Genomic DNA, 22,199 nt, shown 5'->3' with positions numbered 1-22,199 from the left:
TCAGCCTTGCCCCAGAGATGAAACCTCTCTACCTTACATTCTAGATCGCTTGACTTGAGTTCTGACATGGTGACCTGCCCAGGTCTTCCCAGGCTGAGACCCCACTGAGCTCTCCTTCCTTCTGGGAGTCCTCACCCCAAACCACCCGGGCTCCCCTTACCTATGGTTATTCCCTCCTGCCTGATGTGTGACAAGAACGACCTGAGCCATGTGAACCAGTCCTTCCTGAGTCCAAATACCGAAAGAGGCCAAGGATTTGTTCTCAAGGCAAAGAAATCAGACTGGACTTAGAGCTAGAGCCATAGACATGTGGTCTGCCCGCATCCTTGGGTGTTTCTTGTGCCATTCTATTCCTCAGATGCTTGCTCAGAGTCGACCTTCAAGCTGAGGGTTCGGCGGTGGTACAGGTGTGGTCCTGGAAAAAACTTCATAAGAACATGAACATCACAGTCTCCTCAGTTCGTGACTCCAGGCATATCCTTCTCTGCCTTCTGGGTGGCACCGCTCTGCAGGGTGCACTCTCTCCCAGAGCAGCAGCCGGGCTCCTGGTGGGTGGCAGTGCTAGCCCTGTGGCCCGTCCCTGCCATGAGGCTGCAGCAGGAAGCATTAAGGGAGAACCAGCAGGCGGATGGCCCACTACAGTCAGCTCTGTGCAGGAGAGAGTTTGAACGCTTCCCCCAACATGACTCCTGCTGCTGAGTCTTACACGGTCCCATATTTGTTCACCCCTCATTGCCAAGAGGCCTCTGGGCTTCCTGAGCACCCTCAGTGGTAGCAGACCTTGCTCCCAGACTGCTTCCCCCCTGAGTCAAAGGTAAAGTGTCAGGCCCTCGAGTCAGGTGTCAGGACTAGCTTACAGAGGTCACATTGTGTTGTTGCAGACTCCCAAGTTGGGTGTAAGGTTCCCCATGCCATTCACAGCCACAGTCATTTCTAGCAGCTTAAACTGCATGCCCTGACAATTTCTATCCCGACAGGCTGGACTGCAGCCCCAGCCCATGCAGAGACTGCGGCCCATTCATATCACAGCTGCTAACATGCTGTTGGGCATGCAAAGGAGGGAGGCTGGAATGAACCCTGATGTGTTGGAGGTATCAGGGTGACCCCAGAGTTTGCAATATGCAGATAGAAATATGAATATAGAAGTGGAGAGAGGGGCTCCTGGGCAGCTCAGTTGGTTAAGTGTCTGATTTCGGCTCAGGTCATGATCTCATGGTTTGTGAGTTCGAGCCCCGCATCAGACTGCCTGCTGTCAGCACGGGCCTGCTTCAGATCCTCTGTCCCTCACTCTCTATCTGCCCCTCCCTCACTCATGCTTCTCTCTCTCTCGCGCTCTCTCTCTCTCTCTCTCTCTCAAAAATAAATAAACATTAAGGGGGAAAAAAGAAGTGGATGGAGACATGTGTGGATACCTATACATGCAAGTATTTGTGTATAAAAACACCTCATCCCCAGCTCTGTCTGCTAAGACAGTCTAGAAGCAAAGAAACCACCATAGCAAATAACAGCACACCGTAGCACCTAGATCTTGGTTCCTAAATACCAATCTCCATCAAAAGAAGGACTGAGAACAAACTAAGGGTAGAAGTGGCATGGGGGAGAGCAGAAAGTGGGTGATGGGCAGGGAGGAGGGCACTCGTTGGGATGAGCACCGGGTGTTGTATGGAAACCAATTTGACAAAAAATTATATTAAAAACAAAAACCAAAGTTATTTAAAGAAACGGCCATCCCAGGACTGGGCAGGGAAAACACGAGCTGAGCCTGGGACACCTTGTCTTTGCCCGGGCTGTCCCCTCCTCCTGGGCTGCTCTTCCACACCCCCTCCTGCGACGTCCCATCAGATCAACAGTGCACCCAGTCTGCCAATGCTCAATCTTCTGTCGCTGATCAGGGATGTGGCAAAGTACCACGGGCCAGTGCAGCCCCTTGGAAAATCCAACGCACCTCATGCAAAGCCGGGCTCTGTCTGGTTACTAACTTAACCCGTATGAGACTCAGTTTCTCTATGAAACAGGGATACTGAGACCTGCCCCCTGGGGTACGGGGGAGCCTCAGACAGGTGACCCAAGCTGAGCCACGAGGCTGAGTGCTTACCCAGCAAACACTAAATGGCAGTATTTTATTCACAGTGATGTGTTCACCTGCTCTGTGAGATCCTGAGCTCTGCCTCATCTGTTCTTCCCATCCCCCACCACCCAGCACTGCCTGCCACCCCAGGAGTGGTCAGTCTGTGTTTCTTGGATTGTTTCATGGAATTACTAGCTGATATTTACGGACAGGCGCTTATTGACTGGAATGTACAGACCGGTGCCATCCTTCTGACACTGGAGTGCATCTATACTTATTGATTGAGCTTATCTTACCAATGCCCGCTGACTGACACCTACCTGGGACTGTCCCTCATAGCACCTGCCGGGGCCCCCAACCTCCTGAATAAAAGGAAGGAAAGCTCTCTGACTCTCCCTCCGCCTGCCTCTTTTTCATGTCCTGACACGCCCATTTCTCTGCATCTCTGCCCCACCTCATTCTCTGTCCCGATTCCTTGTCAGCATCACCGTGTCTGGTTTTCTCCGTGTCTCTGTGATCCTGTTCTGCCACCGGCTCTCTCCCTGCTTCCACGGGCCCTGCTTTATGGTTTTCTCCCTGCCACCATCTTTCCGTCCCACAGGAGAGTCGTCTCCCCTCACCCCAAACCGATGACCCTCATCGTCCACACTCAAGGACATGGCACTTGATAGCACAGGTGCATATTTATTGTTACATCTTTATTGTTCTCCTGGCAACAGACCATCTTCTCTAGTCTTCAGGGATCAGATGCAGATGGTTTTCTTTATCTGCACCATCTGGGACGCCTGTCCTCCCCATCCCTCCCACTTCCCCCAATCTTAGAACCCCCAGAAGAGGCATCATCTGGAAATGTCAGAAGCAGCCTGAGGATTCCCCAGCTAGCACGTGTGGGGAGGGAAGGATGAGGTGACACGTGCCACACACATGGGAAGATGTGCTCCAGGAGAAGAAACACATGGTCAGACTCCAAAGTCATCATGGACAGTTCATACATCATGTGTCCAGGCCAATTATTTGAGGGCGCAATGGACCCAGCCTGAGCAGAGCATATACAGACGCTATCCGAGTTGGAGGACATGGTGTTTGAGGGTGCAGATGTGAATTCTGGGGGGAAAGGAGTACATACATAGAATTAAGTCCTTTGCTCTGATGAAGCCATGTGACATGCACCACTTTGGAACAAAAGCTTCTACTTCTGCCCTTGCTCTTTCTCTCTGCCCTGCCTAGACAGGGGCTGCTCCTTCAGCCCTGCTGCCAAAATGAAGAAGACAGGCTGAGCACAGGCATGGCCTCTGACCTGCAGATGGTAGGTAAAGGGAGGGGAATAGAAACACGTTGTCATTTATGAACCACTGAAGTTTAGGGGGTGTTTGTTACTGCCACACAACCTAATGAAAGTTGGGGAAAACATCTGGTATAGTGCCGTGGCTTTAAATACTACTCCTGTGCTGATGGCTCTCGTCTGTACATCACCAGGCAGGCACTCTTCTCTGAGCTTCCGACAGGTACATCCAACTGCATATTCCAGTCTCCACTTGGGTATCTAACAGGCATATCCACTATAACATCCACAATGTAGCCAAATAAAAATTTGAGAACATCTGCTTTTCCGCTTGCTGCCGTATACAGCAAGCCCTGTGCCATCATTTAAAATGTACTATGTGACATTATAGATGTCTGTTGTCAACTCAGTATCACCCCCACATACATCATGCCTCATGCAGTTATATCAAAGTGGACCTATCTTTTCATTTTACTTTCAGGTTTTTTATAGGATACTTTTCAAATTACAAAAGTAACACACTGAACAATTGAAATGTACAACAGAGCAGTTGAAATGTACAATGGAAAGGTTACAAGAATGAGCAAGGCAAGGTATGAAAATACATTCCTGGTTTTCATCTACCAGCTAATGAATCTCCAGATGTTGCCTGGGTCTCCAACAAGGAAGAACGCCAGAGTTGACTGGTGCCACGCATGTTAAGTGGATGGGCAAATGGATGTTAAGTGGATGGGCAGACCCTGCCTCTACGAGGGACACCCACGGTGAGCGTGGGGGCTATAGCTGTGGGGTGGAGCAAGCTTCGCATGTGGGAGGTTGTGAGCAGAGTTCAAGTACCTGGATGTCCAGGCTATGTTTGCAGATGACAGAGTCTGGTGATCAAGATCATGCAGCAGGCAAACCTGGGTCTAAATCCCACTCAGCCATTTTCTTTTTTTTTTTTTTTAATTTTTTAATGTATATTTTATTTTTGAGAGAGAGAGAGAGAGAGAGAGAGCATGTGAGTCGGGGATGGTCAGAGAGCGAGGGAGACACAGAATCCAAAGCAGTCTCCAGGCTCTGAGCTGTCAGCACAGAGCCTGACACGGGGCTCAAACTCACAAACTGTGAGATCATGACCCAACCAACTGAGCCACCCAGGTGCCCCAACTCAGCCATTTTCTATGTGCACTTGGGCAATTCGCCTCTGTAAACCTCAGTTTACTCACCTGAAAAACAGAAATAATAAAACTTATGTATTGGTCAGGGTCCAATCAAAAACCACAGAAGACCTTCTGTGTGTTCCAAGTAGAAAGGGCCTTAATGTAGGGAATTAGAAGCTTCCACAGCTGTCAGAAGGGCTGGGTAAACACCAGCTGAGGAAGCCACAACCCTCCAACTGCTACTTCCCTGGGACATTCCCAGTGACCCTCTTAGGATGCAGGAATGCAGCGTGTGAAGCTCACAAAGCTTGTCTGGAAGATGCTTCAGATCTCATGTCTATGTATCTGCCCGCAACTGCTTCTGGAGAATAATGGCCTCACCGTCTTCTCCCCTTTCCAAATCTCCCATGAACATCTGTTTTGGCCAATGCAAACCAGAAACCATATGAGGAAGGGCTTTGTGGGAAAGGTAGGTCCCAGCTTCTCCTCCGCAATGCAAAAGACACTTAATGACAGGTGACAGTCAGATGCCAGGCAGACAATACACAACCCAGCACAACCTGCCATCTAAGATTCTTACAAGATTAAATGAAACAATGCAGATAGATTCTTAGCTTCACATATAGTTAATGCACAGTAAGTGGAAATTATTACGATTATTTTTATAATTTTGATCCTGGAACTGGTGGTTCTCCACCCAGCCCAACAGACTCACTCCCTTTCATGTTAGAGAAAACCCTAAGCATTTGGGTTCCTGTCAAAAGATACATTCCCCGTTGCCTCACATCACTCAGCAGGTTCTATTATTCCTTTTTCAGATCCAATTATAGTGGCAACATTTGTAAATTGCTGATCCTTTAATGCCCCATAAGCACACATTCTGGCTAAACGTATTCAAATCAATTACACTGAGAGACATGAACTAAATTCTCTACTTCTGTGTCTCCTGGTTTTGTATTCCATGGCAATTGTACTCAAAATCACCACCAAAAAAAAAAAAAAAGAGAGAGAGTATTATGCTACAGGTGTGTCTTCTCTATCATCCACCCATCGAGGCATGAAAATACCCAATAATAACCCCTGTTATGAAGCAAGAAGTTCTAGCCTCACAATTGCTATCGCCAAACAAATACATTTCAGGATGATGAAATGTTTCCAATCGAAATTAATTTTAAAAACCCAAACCGCATGCAAACTTACTTCCATGAAACTTAAATTCAAACCATTCCATGGGTAACAAAATTATACTTATAAAGAACTCAGAATGATTGGATCTCAAAATTCAAAATCCAATTGTAGAAAATAAAATCTGTTATATGTAAACCTCCAGGGCCTTTGCCAAGCCATCCTCTGCTCTGAAGCACAATCCAAACATCACATGGTCACAGGTCAGTGATTCCTGCAGAGAAATCCATTTTACAAACAAACCTAGGGTAATAGCACCCAGATCTGTAAATGCCTTTTCCTGATTAATGATGGGCCCACACACTGTCAAGTCCACGGCAACCAAGAGTAAAGCTAACATTCTTAGGGGCAGCATTACCCTTAAAATTGCAATAATCTCCAGGGAAAGTGACCCAGTTTAAACTTACTCTCTCTTTAGCTTGAATTTGTTTAGCTCTTTTGAACTTGTTCTATGCTGTCACCTGTGTCCTTCAAAGACATGCCCCTTGTTATTCTCTGTAACTCTCCCATTCAATCAGATGTCTCCGATGATTTTTTTAAGTTTATTTATTTTTTTTTTAGTAATCTCTATCTCCAACATGGGGCTCGAACTCATGACCCAGAGATCAAGAATCGTATGCTCTCCTGACTGAGGCAGTCAGGCACCCCAGAAGTCTCTGATGATTTTAAAAGCAATTTAACACCCAGTTTACCATGATACTATTAAAGGGCAAGTCAGTGACACAAGCTAACTAATTCAACTTACAGCTGGCTTTTTTTTTAAACCCTAAACCCATATGTACAAATATCCATTCAGTCTGTCTAGGTGTTGGGTGAATGAGTCAGGAAAACTCCCCAACCTCGGGGAGCTTACATTCTAGTCAGGATAGACAGATAAATGATTAAACAAACAAGACCACTTCATAATGTGTAAGTAAGGATCTGAGAGTCTCTTTGCTTCACTTGTCTGGGCTGAGGTGAGACCAAACCCATGGAGAGCAAGGGAAATACAATTCTTGGCAGACGTTATAGCAAGTGCAAAGGGCCTGTGGCTGAGAAGAGTTTGCCACACTCAGGAACTAGAAGCACACTGCCGAACAGAAACACACACACAACACATATGTCAACACACACCAAAGACTTTCTAAAATGTATTATTAAACTTAGTTGAGGGATGCCTGGGTAGCTCAGTCAGTTTAAAAGCCCAACTTCAGCTCAGATTATGATCTCACATTTCATGGGTTCAAGCCCCAAGTCAGGCTCTGTCATGACAGCTCAGAGCCTGGAGCCTACTTCAGATTCTGTGTCTCCCTCTCTCTCTGCCCCTGCCCTGCTCATGCTCTGTCTCTGTCTCTCAAAAATAAATAAATGTTAAAAAAGGGGGGGTTCTCTTTTAAAAATATATGCCTACCATATAAAGAATAACAATAAAGGATCACTCATGTATCCCAGTATCCAATTTAAGAAGTGAAACATGACCATTGGATTTGAAATCTCTGTGTGTTCCTCTTTGACCCCATTCTCTTTCCGCTTACCCAGAGGAAACTTAATCTGAAGTCTGTGTAATTCTCCCACATTTTTTTCTTTGTGAGTTTCTCTATGAGTTCCAAATATTCCAGCAATATGTTAATACATTTTGATCTTTAAAAAGAATCATGCAGTTATTTATGATTCTATGACTTCCTTTTTCTTTATAGCCAAGTCAAAACTCTTAAGTTTTTTTTTTTTATTTGAGAGTAGGAGTTAAACTTTTAATTGAAAATTTTATTGAAGTGATTGTAAATTCACACACAGTTGGAACAAATAACACAGATAGATTCTGTGTACCCACCCTTTACCCAGTTTCCCCAGTGGTAACAGTTTCAAAACTATAGTACAATAGCACATGCAGGATATTGACATGAGACAATTTACCAATCTTATCCAGACTTGCCTAGTCAAGTCATTTGTATGTGGATATTTAAACTCATTTGTGTGTGGATATTTAAATCTATGATTGTTATCACATGTGTAGGCTTGTGAATCCACCACCACTGTCAACGTACTGGATAATTTCATTACCGTAAGGATCCGGGAGGCAGTCTCCCTCCAGTCCCACAACATTTCTAACCCCCAATAACCATTAATCTGTTCAACATTTCTAATATTTTATCATTTCAAAAATATTATATAAATGGAATCATATAGTATATAACCTTTATTGACATATTTCACTCATAATAATTCACTAAAGATTAACCTAAGTTGTGTGTCTCAATAGCTTGTTCCTTTTCATTGCTGACTAGTATTCCACAGTATGGGTACACCTGTTGGCTTAAGAAGGCATCTGCTGAAGGGCATCTGGGCTGATTGTAGTCTTTGACCAATATTACAAATTAAGCTACTATGAATATCTGGCTATTACAAATAAAGCTTCCCAGGCTTTTCTGTGGACATAAATTTTTACTTCTCTGGGATAAATGCCTAAGAGTGTAATTGCAGAGTCATATGCATGCTTAGTGTGATAAGAAAACTTCTAGACTAGCTCCAACATTTTACATCCCATCAGCAATTTAGGAGTGAGCCAATTTCTCCACATCCTTGCCAACGGTTGTCACTAATTTTTTTTATTTTAGCAATTCTGATCAATGTAGTGATATATCATCATGACTTGAAGTTTCTCAACCGCATTTCTCAAGCCGCCTGGGTGACTCAGTCGGTTAAGCATCCAACTCTTGATCTTGGCTCAGGCCATGACCTTGAGCTTCATGAGTTAGACCCCCACTTATGGCTCTGTGCTGACAACACAGAGCCTGCTTGAGATTCCCCTTCTCCCTCTTTCTCTGCCCCTCCGCCCCAACAAAATAATAAATGAATAAACATTTAAAAAATTATAAAGTTGCATTTCTCTGATGGCTAGTGATGTTGAACATATTTTCAATGTGCTGATTTGCCATCTAAATAGCCTCTTCAGCAAACTATCCATTCCTGTCTTTGCCCATTGTTTGGATTTGTTACCATTGTCCTGAGACATTTTCATACTAGTTCTTTGTGGTTTGAAAATATTTTCTCTCACTCTGTAACTTATCTTATGGCCTGCTTTTCTGCTCAGAATTATCATCCTCGGCTTCATCAGTGCTGATGGACTTTTTTTATTTTCATTGCTGTATAGTATTTCATTGGATCAATTGCATCCATTCTACTATTGATGAACATTGTTCATTGTTTTTCTTTCACAGTGTTACTAAGGGCGTTTCTTGAGGTGTCTCTTGGTGCACCAGTACAAGTTTCTCTCAGGTATAGACCTGAAGTAAAATTTCTGGGTCATTGGATATGTGCATTATTAGCTTTACTAGACAAAGCTAAATGTATTTCCAACTTCCACCAGCAATTTAGAACTTTGTTACTCCACGCCTTTGCCAACACTTGATGTTATCAGATTTTCTTCATTTTTGCAAATCTGATAGGTGTATAATAGTATCTTGTTTTATTTTGTACGTCTCTGATCACCAGTGAGACTGAGCATTCAGTCTGGACATTTGGGTTTCATTTTTGATTAAATGCCTATTTGATTTCTTTTGCCCATTTTTCTTTTAAATTTTTTTTTTAATGTTTATTTATTTTTGAGACAGAGAGAGACAGAGCATGAATGGGGGAGGGTCAGAGAGAGGGAGACACAGAATCCGAAACAGGCTCCAGGCTCTGAGCTGTCAGCACAGAGCCCGACGTGGGGCTCGAACTCACGGACCGCGAGATCGTGACCTGAGCCGAAGTCGGCCGCTTAACCGACTGAGCCACCCAGGCGCCCCTCTTTTGCCCATTTTTCTATCGGGTTGTCATTTTATAATGGATTTGTAGGAGTATTTTTCACATATTCTCAATACTAATCTTTTGCCACATATGGATGTTGTGGGTCATTTCTTCCAATGTTCAGCTTATCTTTCTACTTCCGTTAGGGTGTCTTTTGATAAACAAAAGTTCTTAGTTTAAATGTTGTCAAATTTTTCAATCTTTTTGTTACGATTGCAAATTTGGGGTTTTAAGAAATCCTTCCCCACCCTGAAGTCATAAAGGTATCTCCTATACTGCTTCTGTATTAACAGTATTTAATAAGTACACAGGCTCCCAAGCCAAACTGCCATGGTTTAAACTCTGGTGATGAAACCCTGAGCAAATTACTTAACCTCCTGTGCCTCAATATACTCATCTAAAAAATGGAAATGATCTTAATACCTATATCACATAGTTCTTCTATAGACTAAATAAGTTAATATTCAAAAAGCAGTTAGAACACTGTCTGGCACATGGTAAGTATTATATGCCAGCTATCATCGCCATCATCGTTATCATCAACATCATCATCACCATCGTCACCATCGTCACCATCATCACCAACATCATCATCACCATCATCACCACCATCATCAACATCACCATCATCACCAGCATCACCACCATCATCAACATCACCATCATCACCATCATCACCATCATCAGCAGCATCATCACAATCATCACCATCATCACCAACATCATCATCACCATAGTCATCACCTTCATCATCATCACCATCATCACTACCATCATCACCACCATCATCACCAACATCATCACCATCATCATCACCATCATCGCCATCATCACCATAGTCATCACCTTCATCATCAACATCACCATCATCACCACCATCATCACCACCATCATCATCACCATCATCATAACCTTCATCACCATCGTCACCACCGGCATCACCATCATCACCATCGTCATCATCACTAAGAAGTTTTATAATATTGTCTTTAAAATTTAAATCTATAATTAACCTGAAATTTTTATATATGATGTGAGGTATTGGTCCAAATTTTTTATGTGAATAATCAATTTACCCAGCAAAAGATTTTCTTCCATTGCTCTGTCTATTCCTAACCCAATGCCACTCTATCTTAATTACTATGTTGTTATAAAGATATTTGATAAGACTACTTCTCCACTTTACTATTCTTTGGTGGTATTTTTGGCTATTTTTGAGCCTTTATTCTTCCATATACACTTCAGAATCTGTTCATTACGATCCTTGAAAAAGAAACTTATTGGATTTTTATTGGAATTGCATTGGATCTACAGATCAGTTTGAGATAACTGATATTTTTACCTTTTTGTTTCCAAATCCATGAACTTAGTACGCTATTACTTATTTTTAAGTTGACTTAAATCAATATATTGATTTCCAATTTTCTGCATAAAGATTCTGCATATATTTTTTAGATTTATTCCCAGGTATTTAATTTTCTTGGAGATATTATAAATGGTATCTATTTTTAAGTACAATATTTACTGCTTATTGTTGATGCAGAAAATGCAATAAACTTTTGTACTACTTTTATATCCAGTGACCTTGATAAATTCTTTTACTTATTCTAATAATGTACCTGCATATTCTTTGGGGGCTTCTATGTTATAATTATATCATCTCAAAATAATAACAGTATGATTTTTCTTCCCAATCCTTATGTCTTATTTTTTAAATCTTTTTTTCCCTTGCTTCACTGGCTAGGGCCTTTGGTATATTGTTGAAGAGATATGGCAATACCAGGCACCCTGGTCCTTTTTTTTTCTCATATTAATAGGGCAATGTTTTCAATGTTTCACCTCTAAATATGATACTTGGTATAGGTTTCTTATAGGTTCCCTTTATCAAGTGAGGACATTTCATTCTATTTCTGGTTTGCAAAGAGTTTTTTTAAGAAAACCATAAAAGGGTATTGAATTTTATTAAATTTTCACATCTCTTAAAATGATTATATCACTGTTCTTCTTTGTTTTGTTAATGTAGGGAATCACATTAATTTTTTATGCTTTAATGTTTACCCAGTCTTACATACCTTGAATAAACTAGGTCATGGCATATTACCATTTTTCTATGTTGCAAAATTTGCTTACCCATATTTTGTTTAAAATTCTGTGTCTGTGTTCTTGAGTGAGATTAGCCTATTATTTTCTTTTTTCAGACTTCCCTTGTCAAGATATGGTATAGTATCAAGATTATGCCAGAATGGGTTGGGGCATGTTTCCTCTTTTTCTATATTACGAAATAGGCTGTATAAGGTTGGAAAGATCTATTTCTTGAATGTTTGGTGGAACTCAACAGTAAAACCACTTGGGAAGTTCTGGTGTTTTCTTTAGGGTATATTATTAAACTAATAATTTAGTTTATTTAATAATTATAGGACTGTTCAGTTTTGACATTTTTCTTGAGTTAGTTCTCACAGTTTATATTTCACTAGAAATGTTTTCATTTTGCCTAAGTTTTCCAAAGTATTAGCATAAAGTTGCTCATTACACCTTTCTCATTCTTTACATCTCTGCTGAATCTATAAATATGTCCCTGTTTTCACTCCTTCCTTTCATTGCTTTGTCTGTCTTCTCTCTTTTTTCTTTGATCAATCTCACCAGAGATTTTTCAATTTTATTGGCTTTCTCAAAGAAACAACTTCTGGCTGTGTTGGCCTGTACTGTACATTTCATTTCTGTTTCATAAATGTTTGATTCTGTTTTTTATATTTCCTATCTTCTATGTTTTTGGATAATTTTCATATGATTCGCTTGTAAATCCTTAGGTTGGATATTTAGTTCAGGGCTTCTCAACCAGGGACAATTCTGCCCCATAGGGGACATTTAGCAATATCTGGAGATTTCTTTTGGTTGTTTTGACATCAAGGAGGTAGCATCCAGGGATGCTACAATGCACAGAGCAGCCCCCCACAACAAAAAATTTCCAGGCCCAAAAGTCAATACTAATGAGGTTGAGAAAACCTGTTCTAGCCCATTAATCTTCAGCTTTTCTTCCTATATAATAAGAGCACCTAATGCTAAAAATTTCCTGCTGGGTACCGCAGGTCAGCTGTGTTGCATTAACAGTTTTTTAATTTAAATACAGTGAAACTGACTTTCTCTTCGGTGTACAGGTCTATGAGCTTCAACATGTGTATTGGCTCTTGTAACAACCACCACAATCAGGGTACAGAACAGTTTCATCACCCCAGAAAATGCCTTCACACTGCCCCTCGGTAGTCCAGCTTTCCTCCTCCCATTGGCAACCACTGATCCACCCTCTGTAAGTATAGTCTTTCCAGGATGTCACATAAATAGAATCATACAGTATATAGCTTTCTGAAAATGGTTTCTTTCACCCAGCATAATGTCTTTGGTATTCATCCATACTATTGCATGAATCAATAGTCCATTCATGTTTATTGCTGAGTAGTATTCCACTGTATGGATGTACCACAGTCTTCTCGTCCCTTCACACATTGGAGAACTATTGGGTTGTTTCCATTCTTTTGACAGTTATGAATGTCGCTGCCGTCTGTGTGCAGATTTTTGTGTGAACATAAGTTTTCCTTTCTCTAAATAGCCCAGAATGGGATAGTTGGATCATACAGTAAGTGTATATTGAATTTTATAAGAAACAATGTATGAGAGCTCCAGTTGCTCCACATACTGTTAGATGTTGTCCAACATTTGATGTTGTCAGATTTGGTGTTTCATTTTTGTTACAGTCATTCTAATAGGTGTGTAGTAATTTTGGTTGTAATTTGCATTTCTTTAAGGGCTAATGATGTTGACATCTTTTCTTGTATTTATACACCATTTATATAGCTTCTATAGTGAGCTGTCTGTTCAAATCTTTGTCCATTTTTTATTAATAATTTGTTTCCTTGGGGCACCTGGGTGGCTCGGTTGAGTGTCCAGCTCAGTCACGATCCTAGGGTCATGGGATCAAGCCCCGCATCAGGCTCTGTACTGACTGTGGAGCCTGCTTAAGAGTCTCTCTCCCTCCCTCTGACCCTTTCCCCCACTTGCACTCTCCCTCGCTCTCTCTAAAAATAAAAAAATAAACAATAAAATGATTTGTTTCTTTGTTGTTGAGGTTTTTTATTGAGGTCTAACTGATATACACTAAATTGCAGATATTTAAAAATTTACAGTTTGGTAAGTTTTGCCCTATATATACAATCATGAAACTATTATCAAAAGCAATATAGTAAACAAAGCCATTTTTCCCCAAAACTTCTTTGGAATCCCTCCTTCTCTTCTTCCCTACTTCAATTCCCAGGAAACCATTTATATGCTTTCTGTCACTACGGATAAGCTTACATTTTCTAGAAATTTGTAAAAATAAATTCATGTGGTATGTACTCTTTTTGTTTTGTTTCCTTCATTTAGTAAAATTATTTCTGAGATTCATCCAAGTAGTGTGTGTAGTTCATTCCCTTTTATTGCTTAGTATTATTCCACTGTATGGATTTATCATAATTTACTTATCCCTTCACTTGTCGATGGACATTTGGGTTTTTCTACTTTGGGACTGTTATTTAAAAACAAAAACTGTTCGGGGTGCCTGCATGGCTCAGTCGGTTAAGCATCTAACTTTTGATTTCAGCTCAGGTCATGATCTCACGGTTCGTGAGATCGAGCCCCACATCGGGATCTGCACTGACAGCACGGAGCCTGCTTGGGATTCTCTCTCTCCACTTCTCTCTCCCTCTCTCTGCCCCTCCCCACCTCAAAATAAATAAATAAACATTTTTTAAAAAGCTGCTAGCTGGCATGAACATTCATGTACAAATATTTTTATGAACACCCTTTCTTTTCTCTTGGATAAACACTCAGAAGTGAAATGCGAGATTATACGGTAGATGTTTGCTTAATGTTTTTAAGAAACTGCCACTGTTCTCCAACGTGGTTCATCATTTTACACTGCTGCTTGACATCTATGACAGTTCTAGTTCCTTCACATCCTTGCCACACTTGAGATGGCTGGTCTTTTTAGTTTTAGAAGCGGTATCTCACTGTGGTTTTAATTTATATTTTCCTAATGATTAATGATGCTGTGCGCTGTTTGTGTGCTTATTTGCATACCGTATATCTTCTTTGGTGAAATGTCTGTTTAAATCTTTAGCCAATTTTTAATTGGGCTATTTGTTTTCTTATTGCATTTTCAGAGTTCTTTATATCTTCTGGACACAAGCCCTTTATCAGATATATCCTGTGCAAATATTTTCTCCCAGTTTGTGACTTGTCTTTTCATTCACTTGTCTCTTGAAGTGTCTCTTGAAGACCAGAGGTTTTTAATTTTGATGAGTCTGATTTGTCAATTTGTTCTTTTATCGATGTGCTTTTGGTGTCTTCTTTAGGTATCTTTGCCGAATCCAAGGGCACAAAAATTTGCTCTTGTTTTCTTCTGGAAATTCCAGAGCTTGTGAGATTTTACATTTGCTTCAGTGATCAATCTGGAGTAAAATTTTTATATGGTGTGAGATATGGATCGAAGTTGTTTTATGTTGTTTTGTTTTGTTTTGTTTGTAGATGGGTGATCAAAGAACAGCCTTTCTCCCTTTGATCCGCAATGCTCCTGCCTGTAAGACGACAGTGTGAACACTTGTTTCTTCCTACTTCACATGGTTTGAATGAAGACAAAATGTTGTGATGGTGGTCATGAGATGAATAGCTCTCCAGGGGAATGTCTGAGGCACACTGCCCAGCAGTTAGATGTGTGAGCCCTTGAGCGGGTCAGACCTGGTTCCAATTCTGGTTTCAACGTCACACTGCATGAGTTGTTATCTTATCCCACCACTCCTACTATTTAATTGTATTCTCAGATCTTGGGGAAGTTGTTAAGTCTTCCTGTACCTCAGTTTCTCATCTGAAAAATAGGTCTAATAGATCCTTCCCTGAAGGAGTTGCTGGAAAATTGAATGTGATAAGATATGTAAAAAGCTAAAAACTGTCTTGGGATATGCAAAGTACAAATAATAGCATCCACGTTAATTTTTCACTGTTGCACCCTCATTGCTTAGCATAGTGCTCACTAAATATGATTTAAATAATAAAACCTGTCTCTGGAAGCATTTGTAACATGTAACCAACCCCCAGACCTGGTTCCAATTCTGGTTTCAGAACCACACTGCATGAGTGTTTATCTTACACCACCACTGATACTATTTAATTATATTCAGGAGTCCAGAGTGTTGCTATTGCCATTTCTGTTGTTCCACTAACACTATAACCTCTCCCATGACCCTCACCACACCTGTGCTCCCATTTTCAAGGTATCTGTCATCAGACAGGTGCTGATCTGTTTACAATTTGCCTCTTCCCCATAGTATGAGCTCCTTCAGGGAAAGGACCTGCTGGGCTTTGTTCATCTCTGTATCTTCAACTTGTAACACAGTTCCAGACACACAGTAGCCCTCGAAACACATTGGGAGAGGTGCCTGGGTGACTCAGTCAGTTAAGCATTTGACTCTTGATTTTGGCTCAGGTCATGATCCCAGGGTCATGGAATCGAGCTCCATGACAGGCTCCACACTGTGCATGGAGCCTGCTTGGGATCCTCTCTCTCTCTCTCTCTCTCTCTCTCTCTTCTCTGCCCCTCTCCCCTCTCTAAAATATAAAATAAAATAAAATAAAATAAAATAAAATAAAATAAAATAAAATATTTTAAAATATTTTAAAAACATGTTGAAATAAAGGAATAAGTCTGGGAGGAAGGAGGGAGAAAAAGGATTCTAATTTTTTGCCAAATGCCTAAGCAAATGTGAAGCAATTTTCCAAGCCAAGTAAAATATAGGAAACTTCAAAGCTCTGATAATTCCATGAGGTCTAATTTTTACCTGTATCCTTCTCTTCATCATACTTATCTGCAGAGCGTCAGTGCCAGGCCAGGCACACAGCAGCGCTCCTCGGGGACAAGACTTTGCCAGCCCTTGAGCCTGACACCTAGTGGCCAAAGTAGGGAATGCAGGCTACGTTTTAAAACCTCTCCTAGGCAAAGGATCCCAAAATATTTTCTCATACCCTCTCATACCCTCTTAGCTGAGGCAAAAGACCCACGACTTTCCTCCCTACCTGTTACCACTTTCCAGAGGGGGGAGGGAGTTTGGCAGGCCCTTTGATATCAAAAAAATTGGAGAAAAATAATGTTCTTTTATGTGTGTGAATATACTAAAAAAACATAGCATAGCACACTTTAAGTGGGTGAATTGTGTGGTGTGTGGACTGTAGCTCAATAAAGCTTTAAAAAAAATTCTTTTAAGTAAAAGGACCAAGAAGTTTACAGGGCTCCATCACTAAATAAATAAATAATTTTTAAATGTTGATTCTGATAACCTTTAATAACTCAGTAAGTAAACTTAAGGCTACACAAAAAACCTAGGGCTCCTGGGTGGCTCAGTCAGTTAAGCATCCAACTTCAGCTCAGGTCATGATCTCACAGTTCGTGGATTCTAGCCCCAAGTCAGGCTCTGTGCCGATAGCTCAGAGCCTTGAACCAGCTTCAGAGTCTATGTCTCTCTCTCTCTCTCTGCCTCTCTCCCGCTCACATTCTATTTCTCTCTCTCTCTTTCAAAAATAAATAAACATTACAAAACATTTTAATGCTATACAAAAAACAAAAGTCAGTAGACTTTCGCACAGTATTTGTCTCTTTTTTTTAAGAAAGGCAAAACAAAAAAATCCACAAGATTTTGGGTTTTTAGAGCAGTCTGCAGCCACAGGAGGCCCTGTGTGGGCCAAGGACCACACCAGGAGAATTGTCAGTCCAAGCCCCTGAAAAGATTCTAAGTGTCTCTAGGTACACAGAAAGGGTGGGTTGGGTGTCCAAGTGCTTGGAAAGCGTTTGAATGTCACACAGCAACACATGACCTCAGACCCAGCTTCTCATATGGAGAACATCACTCTGAGAAAATAAGGAAAGTTGCTATAAATTGCTATTTAAAATCTCCTACTAATCAGAAAGGAAAAGACAAAGGACTCTGCTTGGAGCCTTACACATACCATCAGATTTAATTCTTGTGACACCATCATGTCCTGGGCATTATTATTTCTTCTTTCCCATCAAGGAAACTGAGGCTTGGAGAGGTTTATTTGCCCAGAGGCACAGCCAGTCGTGGCACAGGTGGGATTTGTCTCTCCTCGGTACCATTCTGCCTCCCAACACATCCATTTTATATCCAGTTTATGGCGTATTTGAGGTGTCTTTTACTTCATGCACACATTACAGTACAGAAGGGTCTATTCTATAATTAATGTACATGCGCTCATTTTCTAGAACTCAGCACTTGTATTCTTGTTTTAAAATCATTGTTGAAGTTTATGGTTATTGCATCTTTACTTTATGTTCAGTGTGGGTTATATCTGTGATTATCCAACGGTCCCACGGAGGGGACTGCTTCTCTTTAAAGACAGCTCATCACAAAAGAGGCTGTACCTCATGAGAACAAGCATCAGGGAGGGGGCTGAGCCATGCTCGGCTCTGCCGGGGGAAGAGGGATGCTGGAGAAAGCTTTGGCTTGGAACAACAGAAATGCAGGGAGAAGGGGTGCAAGCAAAACCAGGTCAGGCAGGAAAGGCTTTCTATGACCGGCCAATGAGTCAGGAGTCACTACTTTACAGGCAAGGATGCTTTCACAGAGGGGAGTGTCATTATCACATCTGTGTTTTAAAAGCACCCATGTTGGGAGACACCTAGGTGGCTCAGTCGCTTGGGTGTCCAACTCTTGATTTTGGCTCAGGTCACGATCTCAAGTTTCATGGGTTCAAGCCCCATATCGGGCTCTGTGCTGACAGCATGGAGCCTGCTTGGGATTCTCTCTCTCTGCTCCTCCCCTGCTCACACTCTAAATCTCTCTCTCTCTCTCTCCCCTCCCCTCCATGGCCAAAATAAATTAATTAACATTTTAACAAATAAATAAATTTTAAAAAGCACTCATTTTGGGGCTCCTGGATGGCTTAGTCAGTTGAGCATCCAACTCTTGATTTCAGCTTAGGTCATGAGCTCATGGTTTGTGAGTTCAAGCCCCATGTCTGGCTCTGTGCTGGCAGCACACAGCCTGCTTGGGATTCTCTCTCTCTCTCTCTCTCTCTCTCTCTCTCATGCTTGCACACTCTCTCTCAAAATAAGTAAATAAACCTTAATAAATAAACAAATAAAATACCCATTTTGCTTTGGACAGGCCAGGAGCCACCCTGAAGAGGGGTCCCTCTGGGTGCTGGCATCTGGATAAAATATGACTAAAGCCGGACTTAGATGTATCTCTGACCTAGCACTGTCTAGGGCCTCTTCCCTCTTGCTCACATCCTGCTTCTCCAGCTGATTGTCCTCTGTATCCCATGCCCGTCCACACTGAGATAGCCCAGGAATGAACCCTGGCGGTGACGCTCACCCGCTGTGCACCTGTGGTCCTGTTTCCTCCGTGCCTCCATTTCCCCATCCGTAAAAGGGGAGAATGAACGGTAGAACTCACCTGGTGTGAATGTGAGCAAACAGACACGAAGCCCTTAGGAGGGAGCCTGGAGCTAAGTAAGCTTTATGCAAGCTTTTGCTCGGATCCCTATTGCTCAGACTGAACAGCCTTGAATGGGGCCTGACAGAAATTCTCAAGCTCTAGACCACCTCTTTTTTTTTTTTTTTTAACGTTTTATTTATTTTTGAGACAGAGAGAGACAGAGCATGAACAGGGGAGGGGCAGAGAGAGAGGGAGGCACAGAATCCGAAACAGGCTCCAGGCTCTGAGCTGTCAGCACAGAGCCCGACGCTGGGCTCGAACTCACGGACCATGAGATCATGACCTGAGCCGAAGTCGGACGCTTAACCGACCGAGCCACCCAAGCGCCCCTCTCGAGCACCTCTTGATCGAAAGGTTGGACTTTCGGAGGAAGGCTGCACCCCTGGTATTTCCGTAGCCCTATGTCCTTTTTTCTTCCCGCCACTAAAAGGTGTTCATGTAAACGCCGGGGCTGTGCTTCTGCTCAGAATTCTGTGCGTGAATCTGCACAACTGTCTAGAAACTCTTGGGGGTACCTTGGTCTGAGTTTTTCTCTCTTTATGCTGCGGAAGGAGAGGACTTGGAAGACTTCTGAGCTCTTAGTGGAAAGAGAACTTTTTTTCTAACCAAGGGACTTCTCAGAAGCCAGCCATTCCAGACTGTTTCCCGTGTATCTGTAATCCCTCCCAAGACCTTGGCAGATTCATAAAAAGAAGGAAAAAGCCTGTCCCTGCACAGCTTCACTAGGTGGCTGCTTTTTAACTGTTTCCTGCTCTCTCGTGGGTGAGTCACAACAGGCCTTCCCCGCGGCTCCCTTCTCGGTGTTCAGGCTCCTTCCAATAGGGAGGCGGTTGCCAAGGGAACCTCAGGTAGGCCGTCCCCCCAATCAAGGCATAATCTACATTGAAAGAAATTTTCCATTCCAAGAGCTCAGCAGATTTCAACAGTTTACAACCCGCTTCAACTCTGGTGGCAGTCACTTCTTCCTTAAAGGGGCCGGCCTTCCTCCACAGTAGGTAGAGTCCACTGTTTTGCCCAAAACGTTCGCGGTGCTACTGAGATTTGCTTAGAGGATTAATTCGGTTAAGTGATTCCCTACTGAGATGTGAATGATACGGTAGAGAAGCAATAAACCTGTTCCGCAGAGTCGTTGCAGGAACTGAATGAGACAATGCAGGTAAAGGGGTTGGCACACAGTAGGGTCTCCAAAACACAAGCCTTTCTGAGGGCGAGTGCCCAGGGTGCAGGGTGCAGTTACCATGGGGAAGGTGTAGGGGAGCAGAGGAGGTATCTGGGACCTCAGCTGGAGGATGCAGAATGCACCATTTGGAGGCCTCCCTGCAAGAAGGGTCCCCCCATCCTCCGACCCTTCTTCAGAGTTCGGACTTTCTACAATTATCTGGTTTCCAAGTGGGGAAAAAGAACGGGTCACCTAGTTGCAGATGCCTTTCTAGAACCTGGAAATAGTGTGGTGTCTAATTTATAACTGGATTCAACAATGTCTTCAAAAGTGTTCCCCCCCCCCCCGCCCCCGCCCCATGTTACCACCAGCCCCAGGCTGCTGCCTCACTCCTATAGCCCCTGTCTGTAGAGATACAGCTGCTTCCTCTCCGCCCCAAAATTCCAGGAGGCTGGGCTGTCATACTCTCTTGCATAGTGACTGAATGCTTTGAGAGCAGGTATCGCTACAAGCCAGGCAGAAGCTTTATCACCTTCCTTGGTGTAGAGGCAGCTCTCAGGCAACCCGCTTGGGCAATGGAAACCCGAGGAAGGTAAAAGGGCCCACAGTGACCCCCAGCACTGAATGCAAACTGGCCCATTAGGCAACCTACCCTACAGGCCCTAGCTGACCAGTGGGTTACTTACAACGGGGCACAGGTACCAAAAAAGGAAAATTCCATACGTTCCCAGCTCCTTTGCTGTCTTGCCCACTGCTCCCTTACAGTGTATTCAATAAACTTATACCTCCTTTGTTCTGCCTTGGGTGAATTCTTTCCCGCCAGCAGGCAGCACCACTGGCCTCCACCCAATCAGGTCGCCCCAAACAGGGCCTAGCCTCAGAAGTCACCTGGCATCACTTCTGCTATATCCTATTTGTCCAAACAGCCACAAAAGCCACCTAGTTTCAAGGGGAGGGGACACAGACCACACCTGTTAATGATAGTGTTGTGAAGACAAACTGTATTCGTTTCCCAGGGTCACATAACAAAATACCACAGACCGGGTGGTTCAAACAGCAGGAATGTACTGTCTCACAACTTAGGAGCTAAAGTCAAGATCCTGGGGAGTCAGCAGGATTGGTTCTTTCTTGGGGTGGTGAGGGGGAACCTGTCCTGTGCCACTCTCCTAGCTTCCGGCGGTTTGGTGTTCTTTGGCAAACAGCAGCACTGCCCAGTCTCTGTCCTCATCTTCCCATGGTGTTCTCTTTCTGTGTCCAAATTCCGCATTTTATAAGGACACCAGTCATATTGAAGCAGGGGCCCATCTATTCCCGTACGGCCTCATCTTAACTAACTTTATCTGCAATGACACTATTTCCAAACAAGGTCACATTCTGAGGTACAGGGGGTTATTGACTTCAGCACATCAATTTGGAGGACACAATTAAAACCATACCAGCCACATCATAAGAAGAACAGGAGGGATTGGAGACACCAGATCCATCTTTGGGAAATACAATATGCCACAGGCATCCACCTCAATGGCCAATTAATTTCCACGCCTTGTAGGAAAACTCTAATCACACAGAGAAGTCATTGAAAGTGGTAGAAATTTCTCGACAGCTTTCTTACCATCTCAGGATTCTCTTTAATTAAACAGAGATGTCAGGACCCCTCCCATTCTAAAATCTGCACGATCTGTACAATCAGCATGTTAATTTGAGATACGTTTGAGTGGGTGTGCTCATAGGCACTTTTAAATAATGAAATGAAATCCAAATCAGTCATTTGCAGAACTCCTGAGGCACCTGCTGAATGATCTGGGAGCCCCAGATCTGTGCCGGCAGGATACCCAGAAACACCTGTGCAACCACACAGTCATTGATCAGAAGTAGATGCTAAGTCCAGTCTCCCAGAGAGTCCCTGGGCCTACCCCAGCCAGGACTCCCCACCACCCCATCTTCTGTCCTGGAAACGGTGGGCTCCTTTATCTACAAAGCAGCCACCACAGCCCCACCTGCCCTCATTCCTGCTGACAAAACAAACATAAAGTGGGGGTAAAGATTGGGGTATTGT

The sequence above is a fragment of the Prionailurus viverrinus genome, chromosome C1, assembly GCF_022837055.1.
Source record: "Prionailurus viverrinus isolate Anna chromosome C1, UM_Priviv_1.0, whole genome shotgun sequence".
NCBI classification, from domain to species: domain Eukaryota; kingdom Metazoa; phylum Chordata; class Mammalia; order Carnivora; family Felidae; genus Prionailurus; species Prionailurus viverrinus.
Note: the sequence above shows the minus strand (reverse complement) of the source record.